Source organism: Megascapheus bottae, chromosome X (assembly GCF_031878675.1).
Source record: "Megascapheus bottae isolate mThoBot1 chromosome X, mThoBot2.hap1, whole genome shotgun sequence".
In the NCBI taxonomy this organism is placed as follows: domain Eukaryota; kingdom Metazoa; phylum Chordata; class Mammalia; order Rodentia; family Geomyidae; genus Megascapheus; species Megascapheus bottae.
In genome coordinates, this window is record NC_143547.1 from 79,748,167 (window position 1) to 79,772,821 (window position 24,655).

Below are 24,655 nucleotides of genomic sequence, written 5' to 3' on the forward strand. Positions count from 1 at the left end.
TTCTTAGACTCAAACCATTTAGGGACAGGCCTTCGTTAAATAAGCAACGCAGTAAATTGACAGCAGAAGTACTGAGGTAAAGAGTCACATCTCATTCATGAAGAGTCCTGGCATACCTGTATGCCAGGTCCCTATGCTTAGATATGACCCAGGAAGAAGGAGATCAGAGAATTCAGGTACTCCAAATTCAAATTCACAGTAAAAAAAAAAGTAGTACTGCTTGAAGAAGAGTAGAAATAAATATACCTAGGAAGCTAAGAAGGCATTTTTGAGATGCCACTGAAAGCAGGACAGAAATGCATATACAGGACTAATGTGTTTAGGACCCTTTCATGTTGAGGCACAAACATTCACAGCTGGAGCAGCAACCTTCCCTCCATGTCTGTTGATCTAATTTTCCATTTCAGTTGTTCTTTCCATACCCAGCCCTCTGTGGGGCTGCACACTAATTATCTCATGGTGGCGATACCATCTGCCAAAGAAGCTGGCAGATGAGCAATCCTCGGCTTCCAAACTTGTGGCTTGCCGCTGCCTGCCCTGCTACACGAAGCAGAAGGCCATGAGATGTCCCCTGGACCCTGCTCAAGCAACTGAATCAGTTTCACAGGTTGGAGAAGACACTTAGACCTAATTCATTTCAAGCTGGATGCTGGTGGCTCACGTCTGTCATCCTAGCTACTAAGGAAGTTGAAATCTGAGGATCACAGTTCAAAGCCACCACAAAAGTCCAGAGACTTTTCAATGAATCACAAGAAAACAGGAAGTGGTGCTGTGCCTCAAAGTGGTAGAGCACTAGTCGAGCAAAAAAGAGCGTAAGGACAGCACGTAGGCCTTTAGTTCAAGTCCCATGACCGACAAAAAATAAAAGAAAGAACCAAATTATTTCTCCTCTGTCGATAGGGCTCCACACCAAAATGTTGAGATTCAGCTCTGTTGGTTCAGCAATATGTTACATATTGCCTCAGTCGCAGACCAAATAGCATGGCCAATTTAATCAGAGTAGTTGGCAGGTATAAAGGAAGTAGTTAACTATGGTAATTGCATTTATCTCTAATACTGGACACACACTCAATGCTATTTGGTCATATGAGAGAATGTGGAAGATACAGAATAATCCCATCCTTACCTCTGAAAAAAAGAACTGAAAAGACATGGTTTACTCATAAATCAGTTTGCTATCTTTCCATAGACAGGATAATATGACTTTATTCACATTTATTCTCCTGGATTTTTTTTCAGTCTTGTAGCTTGAACTCAGAGCCTGGGCACTGACCCTGAGCTTTTGCAGTCAAGACTAACATTCTACCACTTTAAGCCACAGTACCACTTCAGGTTTTCTGATGGTGAATTGGGGATGAGTTTCATGGACTTTCTGCCCAGGCTGGTTTTGAACCATGATCCTCAGATCTCAGCCTCTTGAGAAGCTGGCCTGAGCCACCATTGCCTGACCCTAAAATATTTTCAATGTTCTTAGTAGAAGTTAGGAGCATAGCCGTTTCACAAGAAAAAAAATATGTCTAGCTGGCAAGTATGGAAACAGATAGACAGGGCACTGATCCCAGTCTTATACTCCCACCTTCATTGTCACCAGTGAAGCTTTAGAACATTTGGTAGCATGAGTTGGTAAGATAAGACAGTGTACTTATCCAGACACAATATTTAAATGCTGTTTACTTTATACTATAATCTTATACTACATCAAGGCAGCCTTATTGTAGAGAGAACAATTCCAATATCTCCTCAAAAGACAGCAATGCTGGGACTGGGAGTTTGGCCTAGTGGTAGAGTGCTTGCCTAGCATGCACTAACACCCGGATATGATTCCTCGGTACCACATACATAGAAAAAAAGCCAGAAGTGGTGCCGTGGCCCAAGTGGTTGAGTGCTAGCCTAGAATAAAAATAGCTCAAGGACAGCACCCAGTCCCTGAGTTCATGTCCCAAGACTACCATACAGACATATACAAACACGAAATTAGCAGTGTGAGAAATTAATATTCTTTTAATTAGGACCCAAAAAAGTAATTTGAGTTTCACCCTTTGAGTCAGCCAATGATCTCATCTCAAGAGGAAACAGCGTACTATTGTTCAGCTGGGCACAAGATAGGAAGGAGCTAGAGATTAATCACATTTCTCCTTTGACTCACTTCCTTTTACTTACTATAATTTGTGATTATCTAGGATTTTTTGAATTTTCTCTTCACTTTTACATGGCAAAACAAATGCAGAGATGGGATCATGAGATCTGCCTCCCTTCCCATTCCTATAGTTTTTCCAGAATATATGACTCCATTGCTACATCTTATCCTTGCTATCTAAGATCTGTAAAGGTCATTAGATGGGCTTCCTGGGAAGTATAGCCAATTAAGTATTAAGGAAACATTCAGAACCATACAAACAATAGGAAAATTTAGACTCACTTATTATTCATTTTGAGCAATCAGATTGAGACTCACTCATAGGGTTTTTGTTTTTGTTTTTGTTTTGCCAGCCCCAGGGCTTGAACTCAGGGCCTGAGCAGTATCCTTGGGCTTTTTTTTTCTCAAGGCCAGATGTCTGCCACTTGAGCCACAACACCACTTCCAGCTTTTTTCAAACCCGGGGTCTTTATGCATGCTAGACAAGCACTCTACCACTAGGCCATGCTCCTGGCCAAAAGAATAATTTATAATGATACTGTGCCTCCTTCCTTTTCCTTAGTGCACGTGGGTGCATGTTTGCATGTGTGTTGGTCCTGGGACTTGAACTCAGGGCCTGAGCCCTGTCCTTGAGCTTTTGTGCTCAAGGCTAGAGCTCTAATGGAGGCTAAGTTCCATTCCCAGCTTTTTTTTATGGTTAATTGGAGATTAGAGTCTTAGGGATTTATTTGCCCAGACTGGTTTTGAACCATGATCCTCAAATCTTGGCCTCTTGAGTGTGAGCCACCAGCACCCACCTCTTTTTTTTCTTTTATCCACAACCAATGGAAACTTTCTCTTCTTTTCAGTGATCTTGCTCTGCAGGATTCATCACTGTTCAACCACTTACCTCCATAGAACTCTCTGTTCCATGTTTTGTTTTGTTTTTTTTTTTGTTTTTGTTTTTTGCCAGTCCTGGGTTTGACCTCAGGGCATTAACCCTGTCCTTGGACTTTCTCAAGGCTAGCATTCTACCACTTGAGCCTCAGCACCACTTCCAGCTTTTTGCTATGTATGTGGGGTACCGAGGAATCGAACCCGGGTCTTCGTGCATGCTAGGCAAGCACTCTACCACTAGGCCAAACTCTTGCCCCCCCATGTTTTATTTTTAGAGTCTATTACACTCCAGTTAATTCATTTGTAACCCCTTGCTTACCACCCAGTGTGTTCACTTGTAGATTTATAGGCACGCTCTAGCTACCACAAGTGAGAGAAATGATGCAATCCACTTCTCTGGGTCTGGCTTACTTTCCTTAATATAATTTCTTCCAAAGTTTTTTTAAACCACTCTTTGCATTTATGTATTCCTCTGATTATTTTCAAGGAACTAATCTGGTTTCAGTTATTTTGTGAGGTTAATATTCAGCTTAAATTGTCCTTTATTGAGCTACTTCATGGAGTAGTCATAAAGCTCTGGGATGCAGCTAGTTGAACTAGCAATGGGTTTCTTACTGCAGTGAATACCTGGCATGTAGGAGTACACTCTCTTTCCTAAGAAGGTGGCGAGATGAGGTACGTAATTGAGGGAGCCGGGTCAGGAGGTCACATAGACTCCCTGTGGTCAGGTAAGAGTGGGTGAGTGAATAGGGGAGGCTGCTTGGCAGTGAGAAGGTACCTGTACCATGTGTGTGACAAAAATAAAAATACCCCCAGGCACCACTGGTGGCTCACACCTGTAATCCTTGCCACTCAGGAGGCTGAGATCTGTGGATTATGATTTGAATTCAGCCAAGGCAGGAAAGTTCATGAGATTGTTACCTCTAGTTAACCATCAAAAAGCCCAGAAGTGGAGCTAGGGCTCAAGCTCAGGTGGTAGATCAGTAGGCTTGAACAAAAAAGGTCAGGACAGTTCCCAGGCTAAGTTCAAGGCCCAGGACTGTCCTAAAAATGAATAAATGAGTAAGTTAAATAAGCTCATATTCGTGGAGAATACGGAAAATAGATCATGAGATGTATAGGAGAAAAGGAAGAAAGGGGAAGAGATGTGAAAAGCAGTAAAAGGAGAGAGGGGAGTGTTGCTAGAGGAAGGGGGAACATTTATGAGAAGATACCCAGAAACCTTTCTCTGCAGTGCTTATACTTGCTGCATTAAGTTGAAGTATTATTCCCCTCTATCTTTCTAATAACCTTCTCTTTTTATTACTTTATTTTAGAGGATTGCTTTTTCTTACAGTCTTTTCCCCAAGGTACCTCTTCCTCCACACTCTTCTGATTTTTCTTGAGTGATCTCATCTACTTTCTTTTTTATAGTTTAATTTTTTTCCTCTCCATCAATTTCATACATGCTCATAGTTTTTTGAAGAATGCCAAGGATTGTAATTTTATCCAGAGGTCCATATTACATTTCTGACTTCCCAGAAACAATCACTTTTTGAGATTTTCTTTAGGCTACTTACATTATTTGTTTAGAAAATATACTACTTCTCTCTTTTAAAAGTTCTTGAAAAATAAGAAGAAAGATAAAGAAGAAAGGAAAGAAAAAGAAAGAAAGGGAGAAAGCTAGGAGTGTGGCCTAATGATAGAGTGCTTGCCTAGCATTCATGAAGCCCTGGGTTCAATTCCTCAGTACCATATACACAGAAAAAGCCAGAAATGGTGCTGTGGCTCAACTGGTAGAGTGCAAGCCTTGAGAAAGGACAGTGCCCAGGCTCTGAGTTCAAGCCCCAGAACTGGCAAAGAGAGAGGGAGAAAGAGAGGAAGAAGCAAGCAAGCTAGAAAGCTAGGTACTGGTGGTTCTTGCCTGTAATCTTTGCTACTCAGGAGGCTGAGATCTGAAGATTTCTGTTCAGACCCAGCCTGGGCAGGAAAGTGTGTGACGCTCTTATCTCCAATAAACCATCAGAAAGCCGGAAGTGGAGCTGTGGCTCTGAGTGGTAGAACGGGTAAAAGAGCTCAGGGACAGCGCCCAGGCCCTGAGTTCAAGCCCCATGACTGACCAAAAACAAAAAAGAGGAAGGAAGAAAAGAAAACATTATTGGGGCCGGGAGTTTGGCCTAGTGGTAGACAGCTTGCCTAGCATGCACAAAGACCCGGGTTAGATTCGTCAGTACCACATATATAGAAAAGCAAGTACTGGTGCTGCGGCTTAAGTGGTAGAGCACTAACCTTGAGGAAAGTCCAAGGACAGTGCCCAGGCCCTGAGCCAAAGCCCCAGGACTGGCAAAAAATAAATGTCAATGTTACCCAGGCTCCCATGACTCACACCTGCAATTCTAGCTACTCAGGAGGCTGAGATCTGAGGAGCACAAAAAAAAACAAGTGGTTCTGTGGTTTAAGTGGTTGAGTGCTAGCCTGGAACAAAAATAGCTCAAGGACAGCACCCACTCCCTGAGTTTAGTCCCCAGGACTGGAAAAAAAAAGAAAAAAATATTGAGGTAAGATGTTCACAGATACTTACTAGTTTAAGTACGTTAAATGTATGTTTCAGTGGCATTAAGTCTGATGTTTTTGAATAGCCATCAACAAGACTCTCCAGCTCCACAACTTCTGCCTCATCTCAAACTGAAACTCTATCCATGAAAAAATAACTTCCCAGCCTATATATATATATCTGGAATTGTGAATGAAGAACAGTTTATCTCATAAAAAAAGTGGGAAACCGAGGCCAGGAGTTGGGCCTAGTGGTAGAGTGCTTGCCTAGCATGCACGAAGACCCAGGTTTGATTCCTTGGTACCACATATGTGGCAAAAAGCCAGAAGTGGTGCTGTGGCTCAAGTGGTAGAGCTCTAGCCTTGAGAAAAATCCAGGGACAGTGGTCAGGCCCTGAGCCCAAGCCCAGGACTGGCAAAAAAATGTGGGAAACCCATCAGTCACTTAAGAAAAAAGAGTAAATTGTGCACTGGTGGCTTACACCTCTAATCCTAGCTGATAAGAGGCTGAGACCGAAGACAGTTCTAAGCCATCTCAGGCAGGAAAGTCCATGGGATTTTTGTCTCCAGTTAACCATCAGAAAGCCAACACTGGAATTGAGACTGTGGCTGAAGCCGTAGAGCACTAGCCATGAGCAACAACAAGCTCAGGGATAGCAACCATGCCCCAAGTTCCAGCCCCAAGACTGGCAGGTGCACAAGCGCATGCACGCACGCGCGCGCACACACACACACACACACACACACACACACACACACACGCAGACCACTTTCTTCCTCTAGTCTGTGGTGACATTATTTCTGTTTTTCTTCTTTTTTTTCCTCTTTGAGCTAGAGTCTTGCTATGTAGCCTAGACTATCCTTACACTTTCCATCCTCCTGTCTTAGCCACTGAAGTGCTAGGATTACTGATGTGTGCCAACAAGTGTGCCCAGCCTTGCTTTCTTAGGAATCATACAAGATTTTTCCTTCTTTTTCACTCAGCAAAATTGTTTTGTTTTGTTTTGTTTTTGCTAGTCCTGGGCTTGAGCTCAGGACCTGAGCACTGTCCTTGGGCTTTCTCAAGGCTAGAGCTCTACCACTTGAGCCACAGCACCACTTCTGGCTTTTTCTATGTATGTGGTACCGAGGAATCATATCCGGGTGTTAGTGCATGCTAGGCAAGCACTCTACCACTCTACTCAAACTCCCGGCCCAGCATAATGTTTTAAAGCTTTATCAATATTATAGTATTGATCAGAATTTCCTAAATGACATTCCTGTATAAGAATGCGGCACATTGTTGGGCTATTAGCACCTTTTGGCTATTAGAAACATGCTGCCATAAGAAGAATTGTACAAATACTTCTTCAAGTCCTTCTTTTTACTTTTTGGGGGTGTATACTTCTGAGAGGACAACTTTAGAAGAACAATTCTTGACGTTAGTGACTGATACTGTGACTCATGTAGTAGTTGTACTACTTTTTGAAATATTGCCATACTGTTGCATAGCTTGCTATTTCTTGGCACACATTTTAAAATGTCATCTCTTGATTTTGTATTTAGTAGCTCTTATTATTTCATCTAAGCCAAGCACTGAATGACAAATATGACATATTTTTGTTCAAATGTAGAATCCAGACCTGAAAAAATATGATACGACATGATTGTAAAAGGGGGAATCGCTGGAACAGCCACCAGCAGGAGGTAGGGAGGAGTGGGGGATGGAGTGAATACTGTAGAAATATATGTATGAAAATAGTATCATAAAGCCCACTAAACTTTGTTAAAAGCAGCTGGGCACAGGTGGCTCATGCCTGTAGTCCTAGCTACTCCGCACCCAGCTAAATTGTTTATGTTTTAAGGTAGGCATCTGAATATTTTGATATACATGTAGTTTGTGAAATGAACACCAATCAGTGTGATTATCATATCTATTACTATTATATTATTATTGTGTGCTAATGTATATACATATATATAGTACTGGTATATATATGTGTGTGTATGTGTGTGTGTATGTATATATGTATATATGTATATGTATGTATAGTACTGGTCCTGGGCTTGATTTCTACCACTTGATCCACAGCTCCACTTCTGGCTCTTTTGGTGTTTTAACTATAGATAAGAATCTCAAGCCAGGTGTGGTGGCTCACACCTGTAATCCTAGCTACTCAGGAGGCTGAGATCTGAGGATCTTGGTTCAAAGCCAGTCCAGGCACTAAAGTCCATGAGACTCTTATCTCCAGTTAACCACTAGAAAACCAGAAGTGCTATAGCTCCAGTGGTAGAGCACTAGCCTTGAGCTGACAAGCTCAGGGACAGTGCCCAGGCCAAGAGTTCAAGCCTCATGACCAACAAGCCTCATGACCAACAACAACAACAACAAAAAGTCTCATGGACTTTCCTGCCCAAGTTGGCCATAATCCTTATATCTCAATCTCCTGAGTAGCTAGAGTCACAGGCATATGCCACAGGTGTCTGGCTAAGATTTGATATTTTTAAGCAATTATCTTTCTTTATTCATAACTCAGTCTAAGACAATTTAACCTTTCATGTCATCAAGGATTTTACAGTGAATATCATCCCTGCTAATATCCACATTGGATGATAGGTTTTAATGAAAACACCATAGTGACCCAGTTCTGCCAGTCATACACTTTTCTCAGCCCTGTACCTTGGATTCATAAGCTCCATTGAGCCCAAAGAGGAAAGGCTCACTTGAAGCAAGTTCAGCAACTCTCCATGAGTAATAGTTTAGGTAAGTGTTTAGTTAGGCCAGGCAACAGAATCTTTCCCCAAGTGTCAGAATGGGAAACCTGGTTGATTTCTTAGACCTAGAAATGCTGCTCTGCAATTATCAGCTCCTTAGGCCTTGTTCATTTGAGGTCAGACTGAAGGATTGATCCATACATACAGAATACCATTTATTTCACCAGTGAAAGATTCCTTGATGTCAATTGTAGACTTAGGAAGATTGGTTAAAGCTTTCCAGTAGTTGCTTCCGGACTTGGACTATATTAATTGAGGTCACCCAGATGTGAACTCAGTGCCACCACAATGTGCTCTTTCTTGGGGGGTATTTCAGATATTAACTGCATGTGGACTTGTGTACATATTTATGTAGATAATTAATTTATCCTTCCATGTATTTCTGCCACATTGTTCTCACATAAAACCTTTCTCTTTTCTGGTTCCTTACTACCTACAAAGTAAGGTTCAACTTTCTTTAAGTTTTATATATATATCTTCCAAGACCTGGCCTTTACCGTGTTGACTGAGCCAGGAGTTTGGCCTAGTGGTAGACTGCTTGCCAAGCATGCACAAAAACCCAGGTTCAATTCCTTGGTACCACATACATAGAAAAAAATCCAGAAGTGGTGCTGTGGCTCAAGTTGTAGAGCATTAGCTTTGAGAAAGTCCAAGGACACTGCTCAGGCCCTGAGTTCAGTCTCCAGGACTGGCAAAAAAAAAGTATTGACTGCAGTTTGCCTGTGATAGGGACTAATGCTTGACCTCTGCCTAGGGCAGATTTCCCAGCTCTCTTCATTTGGCTCATTTTTATTCATCATCTGTGATTTCAGCTCAGGCAGCAGCCCCTTCAAAATGATTTCCTGTAACCCTTTCAGAGTGAGGCTTAGTTGTTTAATACTTTAGTGCTCACTGCATGCCCAGAATCATTCTAAACACCTTTCATCTTCACACATTTATGAATTAGGTTCTATTATTATCCCATTTTCAGATGAGGAACTAGAAACATTACAGGTTTAACTTGCTTGTGTTCACATAATTTGTAAGTGTCAGATATCCCCCTGGAGCCTGGGCTGTCTGGTTTGGAGTTTACTTCCATATGTTTGCTTTGTTTTGGTTTTCTTTCTTTTTTTTCTTGGTATAGGAGTCTTGCTATGTTACCTACAATGGTATTGGAATCCTGGGCTCAAGCAATCCATATGCTCTTGATTTGTTTGTTTGTTTTTGCCAGTCCTGGGCTTGGGCTCAGGGCCTGAGCACTGTCCTTGGACTTTCTCAAGGCTACACAGCTCTACCACTTGAGCCACAGCACCACTTTTTTCTATCTATGTGGTAGAGTAATCGAACTCAGGACTTCGTGCATGCTAGGTAAGCACTCTACCACTAGGCCAAACTCCTGGTCCCCATATGCTCTTAATCCATGTGCTTGCTATGTTGCTTCTCAATAACTTTTCTTCTGGATTCCTTTTTGTTGTTGGTTGTGGTGGTAGTGTGACTTGAACTCAAGGCCTGGTTACTCTCTACCACTTTGAGCCACAGTGCCACTTCTGGCTTTTTTGTTGATGAATTGGAGATGGAGAGTCTCACAAATTTTTTTGCCCAGGCTGGCTTTGAACCACAGTCCTCAAATCTCAGCCTCCTGAATAGCTAGGAATGAGCCACCAGAACCCAGCTTTGTATTCTGTTTTTATTATTTTTTTTTACTGTAAGTTGAATTTAATTTTATTCATTGTATCTTTAATATGTAAGTGATGCCAGTAATTGTTCATGTATTTACAGGTTTACATCTACCTTGTAAATGTAGAAGTTGTAAGGTTGTGTTTTTAAGTTATTATCTTTAAGTAGTTGTACAAAGGAGTTGCTGTTTAACAAAGCAGCTTATGAATAACAATGTGTCTTGGTCAATATCACTCCTTTCAATATTTTTACCCTCCCCTACTCCATCCCTTCCCTCCCTCTTCCTATCTTTGTAGGCTATATATTGGATTCTTGTCTGCATTTTCCACTTTTCTCCTGTTTATTTGTCTATTCTTTTCCCCTCGAACCTTTTTCAAGTACCTGCTTCCTACTGTTTTCTTTTGCTGAACTTTGATTTTTGTCTTTCTAAATAATTACATCATTTTGGGTTTTCCCTTGAATCTACCATATTTCTTTTAATACATTTGTCTATATTTGCATATCCCTCGATATATTTACTTATGAGTTGATAAGCTAAGTCTACCTTCCATATATAAGAGAAAGCGTTTTTCTTTTTTTCTCTCTAGGCCTGATGTATTTCACTTAACATAATATTTTGTCCTTAAAATTTGAAAACAGGCCTTTGTATATGATTTTGCTGCTCTACTGTAAATCTCTTAAACTTAGTAGTATCTGAGGCAACATAATATAGTCGTTAAAATCATAGGATTTTGAATTAGACCTGGGGTTAAGTCTATCTGTGCTATATACTAGCTGTTCAGCCATAGGCATAATATTTAACCATTGTATGATTCTTTTTTTTTTCACATCTGGGCAAATGGCAATCCAAAAACCTTGGAAAAAACAAAATAGGATGGTGTCCTTTTTTTGTGCCAGGCCTGAACTCAGGGCCAAGGCACTGTGCTTGAGCTTTCTCAAGACTAGCACTCTACCTATCACTTGAGCCACAGCACCACTTCTGGCTTTTGCTATATCTATACCGAGGAATTGAACCCAGGGCTTCATGCATGCTTGACAAGCACTCTACCACTAGGCCACACTCCTGATAGGATCATGTCTTTAAAGTACATGGTGGAGTGACTTTCACAGTAAAAAAAAATATTCTTAGTAATTCCTGATGGTTATTATTGTCTCTATCTAGCAAACCAGCATGGTACCTAAGAAATAAACATTTGAATTGAATTATTACAATTTTAGTTTGCCTCAGATAACTAAAATATATCTTAGCATAAACATGAGAAATAATCTTATGCAGGGCCAAAAGGTAGAGCGCCTGCCTAGCATACACAAAGACCTGGGTTCGATTCCTAGATACCACACACACAGAAAAGGCTGGAAGTGGTGCTGTGGGTCAAGTGGTAGAGCTCTAGCCAAGGGCAGTGCTCAGGCACTGAGTTCAAGCCCAGGACTGGCAAAAAAAAGAACTAATCTCCTGCAATTCTTTTCTCTCTTTTTTGCCAGTCCTGGGGCTTCAACTCGGCCTGAGCACTGTCCTTGGACACTTTTTGCTTAAGGCTAGCACTCTGCCACTTGAGACCACGTGCCACTTCCAGCTTTTTTCTGTGTATGTGGTACCAAGGAATCAAACCCGGGCCTTCATGCATGCTAGGCAAGCACTCTACCACTAGGCTAAACTCCCTGCCCTCTGGTTGTGAAATTCTTATGTAGATTTCTTCCGAGGTGTCCTATGACTTAAATCTTTTCTGCTGGAAATTTCCCTGGGTAACTGGATGAAAAATGCACTTGTCACACATGGCCTCATTACCTTTGGAAAGCATCATGAAAAGAAAAAAAAGAAAAAAGCTTTAGGCTGGGAGTGTGTCCTAGTGGTAGAATGTTTACCTAGAATGCACGAAACAGGGTTGATTCCTCAGAACCACATATACAGAAAAGGCCAGATTGGTGCTGTGGCTCCAGTGGTAGAGCATTAGCCTTGAGAAAAGCCCAAGGACAGTGCCCAGGCTCTGAGTTCAAGCTCCAGGACTGGCAAAAAAAAATCCCAGGCTTAAATTAAATGCCCATGTGCTTGTATCTAGGAGCAACAAGAAAGCCGAAATAGGCATAACATGTCTACCAGAAAATAAGACAACCTACTTATGATGAGAATGGAAGGCAGAGTTTTAGCTTACCTGCAGATTGAGGAAAAATCTTTTCTGGCTTCAGAACCTACTGTTTTTGCATTAAGAAGGGAGATCAAATAACTTGATTTTTCTTTGTTCAGGATCTTGCAGAGCCTCTAGGTCAAACCATTACCATCAGTGAGCACATTTCAGAAAAAATTCTGTGGTGGAAAAAGGAAGTGAAATAAATGGAATTGAGCATGTGATCCCAGTTGTAGCCTAAAATCCAGCAGTTTGATTAAACCTCTGATATGTTCAGTTGCCACTTTTCCTTTTTTTTTTCTTCCCTTTGGTCCACTTCTAGGGCTTAAACTCGGGTCCTGGATGCTGTTCCAGAGCTTATTATGCTCCAGACTAGTGCTCTACCTTTTGAGCAATAGCTGTCCTTACAGCTTTTATTTTGGTAATTAATTGGTGATAAATGTCGTAGACACATTCCTGCCTGGACTGGCTTTGCACTATGTTCCTCGGATCTCAAATTCCTGAGTAGCTAGGCTTCCAGACTTGAGCCACCAGGACCTGACTTGCCAGTTTTTTTTCTCTTCTCCCATGAACCTTATAACCACCACCACACAAAAAATAAATGACTGGTTAGAAGGCTCTAAATTCTTAGTTACTGATGGAATTTGATGCAATGGAATGATGGCTGCAATGTGAGCCTGGTCAGGAAAGTCTCTGTCTAGATGAGAATGATTAGCAGAGGATCCCAGGTGGTGAGAAAGAGGACTGGCTGTGAGCCAGTATACACAGTGCACATAATTAGCTAAGGTTTTATGCTTAGAACAAGGTTGAGATAGCCATCTGTTTTTCTGTCCAAATTGTCAGAAGCACACTCTGATCATTTCAGAAACATGAGAATTCTAAAATGTTTACCCCTATAAAACAACACTGGGCTAGAAGTGAGGTGAGTTCAAGAGCCATGACCGACAAAAAAATACAGAAAAGAGCATTTTTGTTGTTGTTGTTGGTCGTGGGGCTTGAATACAAGGCCTGGATGCTGTCCCTGAGCTTTTTGCTCAAGGCTAGTGCTCTATCACTTTGAGTCACAGTACCACTTCCAGTTTTTGAGTGGTTAATTGGAAATAGGAGTCTTGCAGAGACTTCTCTGCCTTGGCTGGCTTCAAACCCTGATCCTTACATCTCAGTCTCCTTAGTAGCTAGGATTACAGGCATGAGCCACCATCACCTGACAGAAAAGTGATTTTTTTTGTTAGTTGTGGGGTTTGAACTCTGTGCCTGGGTGCTGTCCCTGAGCTCTTCAGCTCAAGGCTACTGCCCTACCCTTTGAGCCATAGCGCTACTTCCAGTTTTCTGGTGGTTAATTGGAGATAAGAACCTTATAGACTTTAGTGCCCAGGCAGGCTTTGAACCAAGATCCTCAGATCTCAGCCGCCTGAGTGAGCCACCACACCCAGCTAGAAAAGAGAATTTTTGTTTTTTTGCAGTTCTAGGGATTAAGATTCTAGAATCTTATTTTTATCTCTTGAGATGGCCCTTACAAGTGGCTCTGTTGGTAAAAAAAATTTCAAGGATGGTAGAAAGCTGCTGAAGGAAATATTTTGGAGACCGCAAACTGATACTAGATACAACTAGTTTAATCTCTTTGTGTCCCTTAATCCACATTGATCTTGAATGACTTGATAGCCCTTTAAGCGTCTGTGGGTAAACTGTTTAACTGTTTTTGTAAAACTTCTTGCTACTCGAATCATGTTGCATGAGATAAGTCAAGACCAAAGGAACAAAAGGCACATGGTCTCCTTGATATGTGGATATTAGATCCAAACAGTACAAGAGCAATTACTCAATCTTTGGGTACCCAAGGTTATAGACATGGTCTTGGAGATATAAACATAACTACATAGACATAAAATTCTATGATTGGATATGTACTCTATAGATATAGTGTTTTATTATATAAATTAATATGTATCTATGACATAGAAAACATCAACTTAATTTTAAGTTCTAAAATCTATGTGCCAGTGATTGCATATAGAAATTCCCTTCTTGAATACTTGTTTGTTAACATGACATTTGAAATATGATATAAAAATCAGTGTTAATAAAATTTTTAAAACAAAAAAACAACTTCTTGCTACTGACACAGAATTTGAATAAAGTTTTATTTTAATATACTTCTGCCAAACCTTGTAAAGTTTGATTCTCTTCTAGGTGAACTGAATGTCGTTCCTTTGAGCCTAGCTTGGAAGAAGAAACTAGAAATAGCTAACATAGAAAGGGAAGTAAACGTCATGGACAAACACTGTTGAGAAACTTTGGGTTTATATCAGAGAGCCCGCAAACATGAGCCTGTGGAGCATGGAGGTAAAAGGAGGGATAGAGGGAAAGGAAGAGGAGGGAAGGGAGGAGGGTGGAGGCAGGGAAGGAGGAAAGTAGGGAATGAATATATGTGTAAGTTTGGTGTTTCCTCATACCCATTAACTGGATTCTGCTAACTGGATAGGAGCCCTCCTGGTGCTTGTCCTTGGCTACCAAAGTCATTTGAATTCTCTTCCTAGTTTTTTTTTTGGGGGGGGGGGGTGTCATGGGGCTTGAACTCAGCGTGGGCACTGTCCCTGAGCTCTTCATCTCAAGGCTACTGCCCTACCCTTGAGCCAAGCCCCAATTCCCCATTTTCTAGAGGTTAATTGGAGATAAGAGTCTCAGGCCCTTTTGTGCCGAGCTGGCTTTGAACCTTGATCCTCAGATCTCAGCCTCCTGAGTAGCTAGGATTACAGGCGAAAGCCACGGCTCCTGCCTTAGTCTTTTTTTTTTTTGGTCCTGGGGCTTGAACTCAGGACCTGGGCTCTTTTGCTCAAGGCTAGCCTTAGCTCCACTTCTGGTTTTCTGCTAGTTAATTAGAGATAAGAGTCTCATGGGCTTTCCTGCCTGGGCTGGCTTCAAACTGCAATCTTCAGGTCTCACCCACCTGAGAAGCTAGAATTACAGGTATTAGCCACCACCACCCAGCTGGCTTGCTCCCCACCCTCCTTTTCAAAACCAGGACTTGAACTTGGTACCTGCCACTTTCACTCATTGACTAGTGCTCTGCCACACACATCCAACCCTATTCTCTGCTGTCTTGAGCCAACATTCAACCTGGGTACCTTTTTAAGAACATGAGACCAATTTGTCAAAATTTAAAGGCTGAAAATATGAACTTTGAACATAATTCAACAAAGTCAAAGAGAATTGAAGTTTGCAGGTCCTCTGATACAAACCTGAAGTTTCTCAACAGTGTTTGCCCATGGCATTTACTTCCTTTCTATGTTAGCCATTTCTAGTTTCTTCTTCCAAGCTAGGCTCAAAGGAACGACATTCAGTTCACCTAGAAGAGAATTGTGGCTTTGTTGTAGAGCTTCCAGGCTTTTTCATTTCCTTTTTCTTTTTTTTGCCAGTCATGGCACTTGAACTCAGAGCTGGGCATGGTCCTTGAGCTTTCTCAGGGCTAGAGCTCTACCACTTGAGCCACAACACCACTTGCAGCTTTTTCTGTGTATGTGGTACCTTGGAATTGAACGCATGACTTCGTGCATGCTAGGCAAGCACTCTACCACTAGGCCAAACTCCTGGCCAATCCAAACTTTTTCTTGTAAAGGATGGAAGATTTTAAAGTGACTGTTATATTTGAGTTGAGCCCAATATTCAAGAGAAGTTTGACTATAGCTCTGTGTAAAATTGATGGTTAAAAGCCATTCCCATAACAAAGTTTTACCATTTACACCCTTGTTGAGTGAAGGTGGTAGAATTTCAAATTGTATGTTAATATATAACTTCAGTAAAACTCTGAAGAGGTATCTTGTTAATGTTTTCACATTGGTTCATTTAAGAACAAAACACTTTTGTTCAAGTGGAGGACCAGAATTCATCACTACCTTCTATTCCCCACCCAGTGTTTTACATAAAATTACATAGAGTTTGTTAACAGCTTTAATAGTACCCTATTGTAATTTCCGTATTATACTAGAAACCTTCTCAATGCTAAGTACTTTAAAAAGTACTTAGGATGCGTGAAGGGATTCTTTAAAAACTCTTAAGAGAATCCACTTTTCCTCAACTAAATAAGTTCAAAAGGCAAAAAGTGCAGTTCTTTTTTTTTTAGACTGTAACCCCGTTTATTTTTTTCATATATTTTTTATTGTAATTAATGGAAGGGTTATACTATATTTGCCGGATAGAGGTGCATTAATTCACATACATTGATACCCTTTCTCATGTCTTGGTCCCCATTTCGTCCCCCCACCCCCACAGTATCTTACTTTGTTATCTGATATATTAGATATATTTGTATTTGGTTATTTGAAATTGGATAGGGAAGGGGGAAAACAAAAAAAAAGTGCAGTTCTTATATAAAAAGTGGCTCAAGATTTGGAGTCGTTGTGATAAGCATTTGTGACTGCCCTTCTGATACATTTTAAAATGTTCTTGGCAAGCTGAACACGCACTAGTGATTACATAGCTACTCAGGCGGCTGAAATCTGATGATTAAGATTCGAAGTCATCCCAGGAAAGGAAAGATTTCTGTGAGTCTAGTCTCCAATAAACTACCAGACGTGGGAGAAAAGATGCAGAAGTGGAGCTATGGCTCAAGTGGTAGAATACTAGATTTGAGGGGAAAAAATCTCAGGGGGAGTCTAGGCCCTCCATTGAGATTTCAGGACTGGCACATACATGTGCACGCAAGTATACACATGCACACACAGAGCTGGAAGTAGAGCTATAGCTAAAGTGGTAGAGTGTTAGCCTTGAGCAAAACAACCAGAAAAATAGTATGAGACAACTCACCCTAGATGCAGTCCACAGATGGAAAATGAGCACGAATGGAGATTCAGACTTTGGTCTGAATACCATCTCATTGCTGAGAATTTCACAGCCAGTCCCATCTTGATGGAAGAGAATCTGAGAAATGGCAGTTCCCATGTGCTGAGCCACTTCCTTCAAAGCCACAATTAAGCACGATAAAGGAATGGTGTGGATATTTGGAGGCTAGCCAAACATCCTTTGTCCCCGTTCTATAGTACCAGCCATTGTCTCAGTAATAAATAGACTGGTCTGTACCCCGCTTTATATTAGTGATTTGATGCAGGAAAGTAGGTTTCTGCTTGGTCTGTTGCCTCTGACTTTGCTTTTCCCAATAGAAGACAGTAGAAGAGAGGCTGCAAAAATGGTGGAGGAGGACAAGATTTTTTTCTACCTGTTTACTTCTTGTGCATTTCCTGTGTGTCTGTGGCCCTTCCTTTAACATCAGCAAAACCAGTTTGCAGTAATTCATTACACTTTTCTCAGAAGCACCAAAGTTTTGTTCCCTTCTTCAGAAGTCTGGGTCCTAGAATATCCAGGCAGCCTCATCTAAGCCCAGAGATTCCAGAACCTGTCAGTGGATATTCCTTTTCAGAAATACAAGTGTTAGCTTACAGAACCCCTCTCTCAAGTTTAAGTAATTATATACTCTTCCCTGTACCCACTCCATACCCTAGAGGTGATATTTGCTTACTATATCTCTTTACTTGTGGTGCTAGGGCTTGGACTCATGGCCTGGACACTATCCCTGAGCTTTTGTGCACAAGGCTAGCACTCCACCACTTGAGACAAGGTTCTACTTTGAGCTTCTTAGTGGTTTAATTGGAGATAGGAATCTTACGGTCTTTCCTGTCCATGCTGGCTTTGAATCACAATCCTCAGATGTCAGCCTCCTGAGTAAGTAGCTAGGATCAGAGGTAGGGAGCCACTGGCGCCTCATCTTTTATTTTTGTGATACCTTAGAGATAGCACTCCCCAATAGGAATAGAAGATGCATGGTCCACAAGATTTTTATTTTCTAGCAGCCTCAGTAAGTAATAAAAAGAAACCAGTGAATTTAATTTAATGGTATATTTCATGCATTATATATGCACTGCTTTTATTCTAGTATGAAAATTACAAATAAGATGATGGTTACATTTTTATATGATGTCTTTGAAATCAGGAATATTGTTTTTACACCTCTAGTATAGCTCAGTTTTAATGGCAATTTTTTGGTTTTCACGAAAGTTAGAGTTGAAAAATGTAGATTCACATACAAGTGTTTCTAGACATACCTAAAGGTTTTCTAATACTTGAGCATCAACTTTAATGTCTAGTTTTGAAATAGTTAGGTGCAAAAAGTTGCAACAAGCAGGAGAAAGGGTCCAGATACCCATTACACAACCTGCCCCGTTGGTGACATCAGACAACAAAGTAGATTAAAGGTCTCAATCAGATTTCACCCATTTAAGCATGTGCATATCATTTCCCTTTCTTTCCTTTCCTTCCTTCCCTTTTTTTAGCCAGTCCTAGGGCTTGAACTCTGGGCCTGGGCACTGTCCCTGAGCTTCTTTCACTCAGTGCTCATGAACTTGAACCACAACACCACTTCTGGCTTTTTCTGAGTAGTTTATTGGAGGTAAGAGACTTTCCTGCCCAGGCTGGCTTTGAACCATGATCCTCAGATCTCAGCCTCCTTAGTAACTGGGCTTACAGTTGTGAGCCACTGGCATCCAGCTCATTTTCTTATATCTTTGTGATTATATGGCATTTTCCCCAAAGTTCAGCCGTGTAAAGTTACCACCAGCACCACAATCAAGGGATAGAATCATTCCATCACTAGATATATAATCACTTCTACCTTTACTCTGACCTACTCCTTTGCAGTCGCTTATATATTCTCCATCTCTTTTTTGATTTTGAGGCTATAACCTTTTGTATATGTGTGTGCATGTGTGCGTGTGTGCGTGTGTGTGTGTGTGTGTGTGTAAGATTTGTTTGTCCTGGGGATTGAACTCAGGACCTAGGTGTTGTCCAGTTCCAGGTTGAAGATGTAACCTTTTCAGACAGACTATTTTTCTTTTTGGTCTCTGAGCCTGGGCTCTGTCCCTGAGCTCTGACTTCAGCTCAAGGCTAGTGCTCTGCCACTTGAGCCACAATGCCACTTCTGATTTTCTGGTTGTTCATTAAAGAAAAGAGTTTCATGGACATTTTGTGCCCAGGCTGGCTTTGAACTGCAATCCTCAGATCCCAGGATTACAGACATGAGCCACCTGCTACCAGCGAGACAGACATTTTTACTGAGCATAAAACTGCCTTCAGATTCATTGAAATCTTTTTTTTGATCATGTATTTTTACCATTCCACTATTGAAGAACATTTGGTTTCTTAAAAAAAAATGGCTACTACAAAAAAAATCTGGCCAGGCACCAGTGGCTCATGCCTGTGATCCTAGCTACTCAGGAGGCTGAGATCTAATGATCACAGTTAAAGCCAGCCCGGGCAGGAAAGGTCCATGAGACTATTTATTATCTCCAATTAGCCTCCAGAAAACTGGAAATGGCTCTGTGGCTCAAGTGGTAGAGCTGAAGAGCTCAGGGACAGCACCTAGGCCCAGAGTTCAAGCCCTATGATAAAAAGAAAGAACTATGAACATTTGACTGTTTTCAGACAGAGTCTGGTTATGGAGTGCAGTGTAGCCTGGAACTCAATCCTCCTGCGTTAGCCTACTGAGTGCTAGAATTGCAGGTACAGGTTTTGGGGTAGGCATGAATGTATAATTAAACAAATATCTAAGAGTGTGATTGCTAAGCCTTATGACAGCTGTATATACTTCTTATTGTGTATGCCAGTCCTGGGGCTTGAACTCAAGATCTGGGCATTGTTCCTGAGCTTCTTTTGATCAAGGGTCACACTTTTGAGCCACAGCTCCACTTCTGGCTTTTTTAATATAGTTTAGTAGAATTAAGAGTCTCATAGACTTTCCTGCCTGTGCTGGCTTCAAACCATAATCATCAAATGTCAACCTCCTGAGTAGCTAAGATTATAGACATGAAACATTGTAGCACCAGCTATAACTGTATGTACTTTTAAAGGAAACTATCAGAATGGCTTACAGAGTAGCTATATCATTCTACATCTCTACCAGTATGAGAAATCTTATTTCTTGGCATTCACATCAGCATTTAGTTTAGTGTTTTCTTGTTTTGCTATTTGAATAATCACATATCATTCTAGTCTTTTTTTTTCCATCCCTGGCATGAACTCAGGGCCTGTATTTGGGCTTTCTCAAGCTAGAGTTCTACCACTTGAGCCACAGTACCACTTGAGAAAGCCCAAGGACAACGCTCAGGCCCTGAGTTCAAGCCCCAGGACTGACAAAAAACATTAGCAGTGTCTATATGTTTGTGGGTATATTTCTAGACACTATTCTGTTCCATAACTATATTTATTTGATACTAATAGCGCACTATCTTGAATATAATATAGCTTTATTGTAAGCATTAAAATCAACAACTTTATAATAACTATTAATATTAAGTAGCGTTCACCTTCTTTTTTTTTTTTGCCAGTCCTGGGCCATGAACTCAGGGCCTGAGCACTGTCCTTGAACTTTCTCAAGGCTAGAGCTCTACCACTTGAGCCTCAGCACCACTTCCAGCTTTTTTGTATGTATGTGGTACCAAGGAATCGAAGCGAGGTCTTCGTGCATGCTAGGCAAGCACTTTAACCACTAGGCCAAACTTCCGGCCCATAGTGTTCACCTTCTAAATGTGTTTTGTTTTTGTTTTTTGTTGTTGTTGTTGTTTTGTTTTGTTTTTTTTTTGTTTGCAAGTCATGAGACTTGAACCAAGAGCCTTGGACACTGTCCTTGAACACATTTTGCTCTAGGCTAGCACTCTGGAACTTGAGCCATAGCGTCACTTCTGGCTTTTTCTGTGTATGTTGTACTGAGAAATCGAACCCAGGGCTTCATGCATGCTAGGTGAGCACTCTACCACTAGGCTAGCTCCCAGCCCTTAAATGTGTTCTTTTTTTTTATTTTTTCATATATTTTTATTGTAATTAATAGAAGGGTTACATGATATTTGCCAGATAGATGGTGCATTAATTCCCATTCATTAATACCCTTTCACATGTCTTGGTCCCCATTTCCCTCCCCCCTAAATGTGTTCTTTTATTAAAGTTCTTTGGGCTATTTTGGGTCATTTACATTTCTATTTGAATTTTAGAATTCGCATGTGAGTTTTTATAAAGTCTTCTGGGAGTCTGCAAGAGATTTTGTTGTGTGTGAATCAATTTGGAAAGAAGAATGTCATCTGAACAATATTGAATCCTCTGACACATGAATATGGTATAAATCTCTTTATGTAGATTTTCTTTAGTTTCAGTAATAGATTACTGTTTCCAACAAAAAGCATCTTAGGCATCTTTTGTCTGATTTATCCATAACTATTCAAATTTTATTACTTTGTTTTTGAATTAACATATATTTGTAATGCTGAAGGGATTTCATTGCGATAATTTCATAATTCTCCCAGTAAACTTTGCACAAATGCACTCTCTCCACCATCTTTACATATTGTAAATGCTCTGTTATTTATATATTGAACTACTCAGCAATGTCGATTCATTTCAGAGATATGGGGGCAGTGTTAATACCTGCCTTCCTTGCTGTTCCCCTTCAACCTATGGCTCCATGGAGCTCAGGGGCCTCCACTGAAGAGGCCCTGATGCCCTGACACATGTTCTGGAAGAGTGTAAGCAACCGCCTTGTCTATCCCAGGCAGCTTGCTTATCTCTTGGAGAGTGGAAAGGAGGACAGGCATCAGTACTCAGTGCTCTATTATGTCCACAGCTGCACTTGCAGGGGAGTGGGGACTGTGGATGTCTCCCAACTCCAACAGAATTGCGCTTCCAGGGTAGCTCCAGAGAAGCAGCTTGAAATAAGGGCTTCTGAATGAGAGCAGGGCAGAGGAGGTCATTTTATAGGCTCAGTGTAGAGAAGTAGATGACTAAGTTTTCCTCATATTCCCTGGCATCCGGGGTCTCCCTCCAGGTAGCACGCTCAAGGCCCCATGGGAGAAGGATGGAGCCACTTCCAATGAAGAACCTTTTTGTAGTTGCAATGGGTTTTGTTTTCATTTTTGTTTTTGTTTTTTGCATACAAGCAATTATTTAAAAATAAAGAAATGTGCACTTCTTGTATACTTTGGTTCTTTCTATGTCTATTTCATGTCCAGTTAGTGAAATAGTTTGTATATTTCAAGCAATTAGCCTAAGTCTTTTTCTCTAAATCTGTTGATGTATTGACATATATTTGATCCCTTCTTCTCCTTAGTATTTTGTTGTTGTTGTTGTTGTTAATGTTGTTCATGGGGCTTGAACTCAGAGTCTGGGCGCTATCCCTGAGCTTTTTTACTCAAGGCTAGCACTATACCACTTTGAACAGCAGCACAAGTTCCAGTGTTCTGATGGTTAATTAAAGGTGAGCCACATGGACTTTCCTGTCTAGGCTGGCTTTGAGTCATTATCCTCATATCTCAGCCTCCTGTCTAGCTAGGATTATGCATGTGAGCCACTGGCACCCAGCTTTATCCAGTGTTTTTACCTTAGACGTTATGATTTTCATGTCTAAAACTCAGTTTCCATTTTTGTAATATCTTGCATGCCTCTCCATAACTTTTTGACTATTTAGAAATGTTCTGGTTAGCTCATTCTACCATCGGTGATAATTATAGGTCAGCTTAATTCTTTTTTGAATTTCTTACACATAGTTTTATCTTTTTCAGTTTTTCTTTTAGGTTGCAGCAAAGAATTATCTCGCCCTTCTCCTCCACTGCCAAGCTAAATATCCCCTTCTAATGAGACAAGACCCTTTGGAGTATTCTATTCAAGTCACCATGAATGATTAGTTTTCCAGTCTGCCTTTGGGGATAAGGAGGTGCTCTTCTAGGTTCATCAATAGGTTGGTAGTTTCCTCACATATTTTCCATGTACTCAAGGATGATCCTTCAGCAGCTTTCTGGAATTATCTTTCTGGGACATGCTCGCCTTCATGGTATTTTGTCCTGAAAAATCTAACTGCTTTGAGCATCGTGAACTTGTGGCTCTTTTGTTCTCAAGTCAAAGAGTTCCAGGCTCTGCCTCTGCTTCTCTGGAGCACAACCAAGGAAACTTTTTTTTTAAGTATAGATTTTTAAAAATTGTTTTTATTGTTACTATAAAGATGATGTACAGAGAGATTATAGCTCTATAAGTCAGGTAAAGAGCACATTTTTTTGCCAGTCTTTGGGCTTGAACTCAGGGCCTGGGCACTGTCCCTGAGCTTTCTTTTGCTCAAGGCTGGTACTCTACTACTTGAGCCACAGCACCACTTCCAGCTTTTTCTGTTTATGTGGTACTGAGGATCGAACCCAGAGCTTCATGCATGCTAGGCAAGCACTCTAAAACTAGCCCACCCCACATTCCATGCCCAGAAAACTCCCTTAAGTAAATAAAGCTGGAGGACAGTCCCTAATTATTTCTTTTCTTTTCTTTTCCTTTTTTGGGCCAGTCCTGGGGCTTGAACTCAGGGCCTGGGCACTGTCCTTGGATACTTGTTGCTCAAGGCTAGCACCCTGCCACTTGTGCCACAGCACCACTTCTGGCTTTTTCTGAGTCTGTGGTACCGAAGGGTCCAACCCAGTGCTTTGTGCATGCTAGGTGAGCACTCTATCACTAGGATACACTTCCAACCCCCCGAATTATTTATTACTTCACCCCTTTCCTTCTCTCAGGAATCTCTGCTCTTACTTGCTTTTCAGTGCCTCAAAAAATGACTTCATATAATTTGTCCAGTATTCAGTTGTGTCAAGGAGAATAAATCAAGTCTTTGCTATTCTAGATTGGCCAGAATTGGGCTTATCTAATCTCAGGTTTTAAATTTAAACAAATTACAATTAAATAAAATTTAAAATGCAGTTCCTTATTTGCACTAACCAGGTTTCAAATACTCGTAAGGCATAAATAGTGACAGTTTAACCTCTATTGGGTAAAAATTTGCTTTTTTGTTCTTTCAGTTACTTAGTTAACTGTATGCTTAATGAATAATTGTGTATATTACATTTTTATGAAATAGCTAATGTGATTGCTTACTCTTGATTAGGCCCTATTTGATACATTTATTCAAGTACTTTAATTACCAAAGCAAGGCCCAGTGCAGTGGCTCGTGCCTACAATACAAACTGTGCAGAGTAATTGTGATTCAAGGAAGGCTCTGACCAGAAAGTATTGCACTATATGCCTATGGTCCCATCTGTATCAGGGGCTGGAGGTAGGATAATCACAGTCTAACTCCAGCTCCAGTTAAGGAAAATAACTAAAGCAAAACAGGTTTGTGAGCATGGCTCACATGATAGACTGCTTACTAAGCAAATGTAGGACCCTGAATTCAACCCCAGAATTGCAAAAGAAAATTATATCCAAACAGCAAGAAGATAGACCTTCATATACTAATGATGTGAGTTTTGCTGACATATAATACCTATAACGGAAAATTACTTTATCTCTCCAATGCTCAGAATGTTACCAGGTTAAAAGTGGGGAGCCAGCCTCCTGTAGCTCATGCCTGTAATCCTGGCTACTTAGGAGGTTGAGAGCCAGAGGATTGCAGTTCAAAGCCAGACTGGGCAGAGAAGCCAGTAAGACTCCATCTCCAAAATAAACAAAACAGGGCTGGATATAAATGGTAGGGTACCAACTGAGCAAGCAAGCTGAGCTAGTGCAAGGCTTGGGA

At 40.9% G+C, this 24,655-nt stretch overlaps 1 long non-coding RNA gene across 1 annotated transcript in view; it reads left to right on the forward strand.

The window, feature by feature from the left end:
• The window catches only part of LOC150041404 (uncharacterized), a 47,648-nt gene that overhangs the window by 16,115 nt on the left and 6,878 nt on the right, over window positions 1-24,655 (forward strand). Inside the window, exons 2-4 of the long non-coding RNA XR_016533727.1 lie at window positions 14,269-14,421; window positions 21,111-21,232; window positions 22,671-22,846. This is a non-coding gene — a long non-coding RNA (uncharacterized LOC150041404). The remainder of the gene's footprint in view (window positions 1-14,268; window positions 14,422-21,110; window positions 21,233-22,670; window positions 22,847-24,655) is intronic.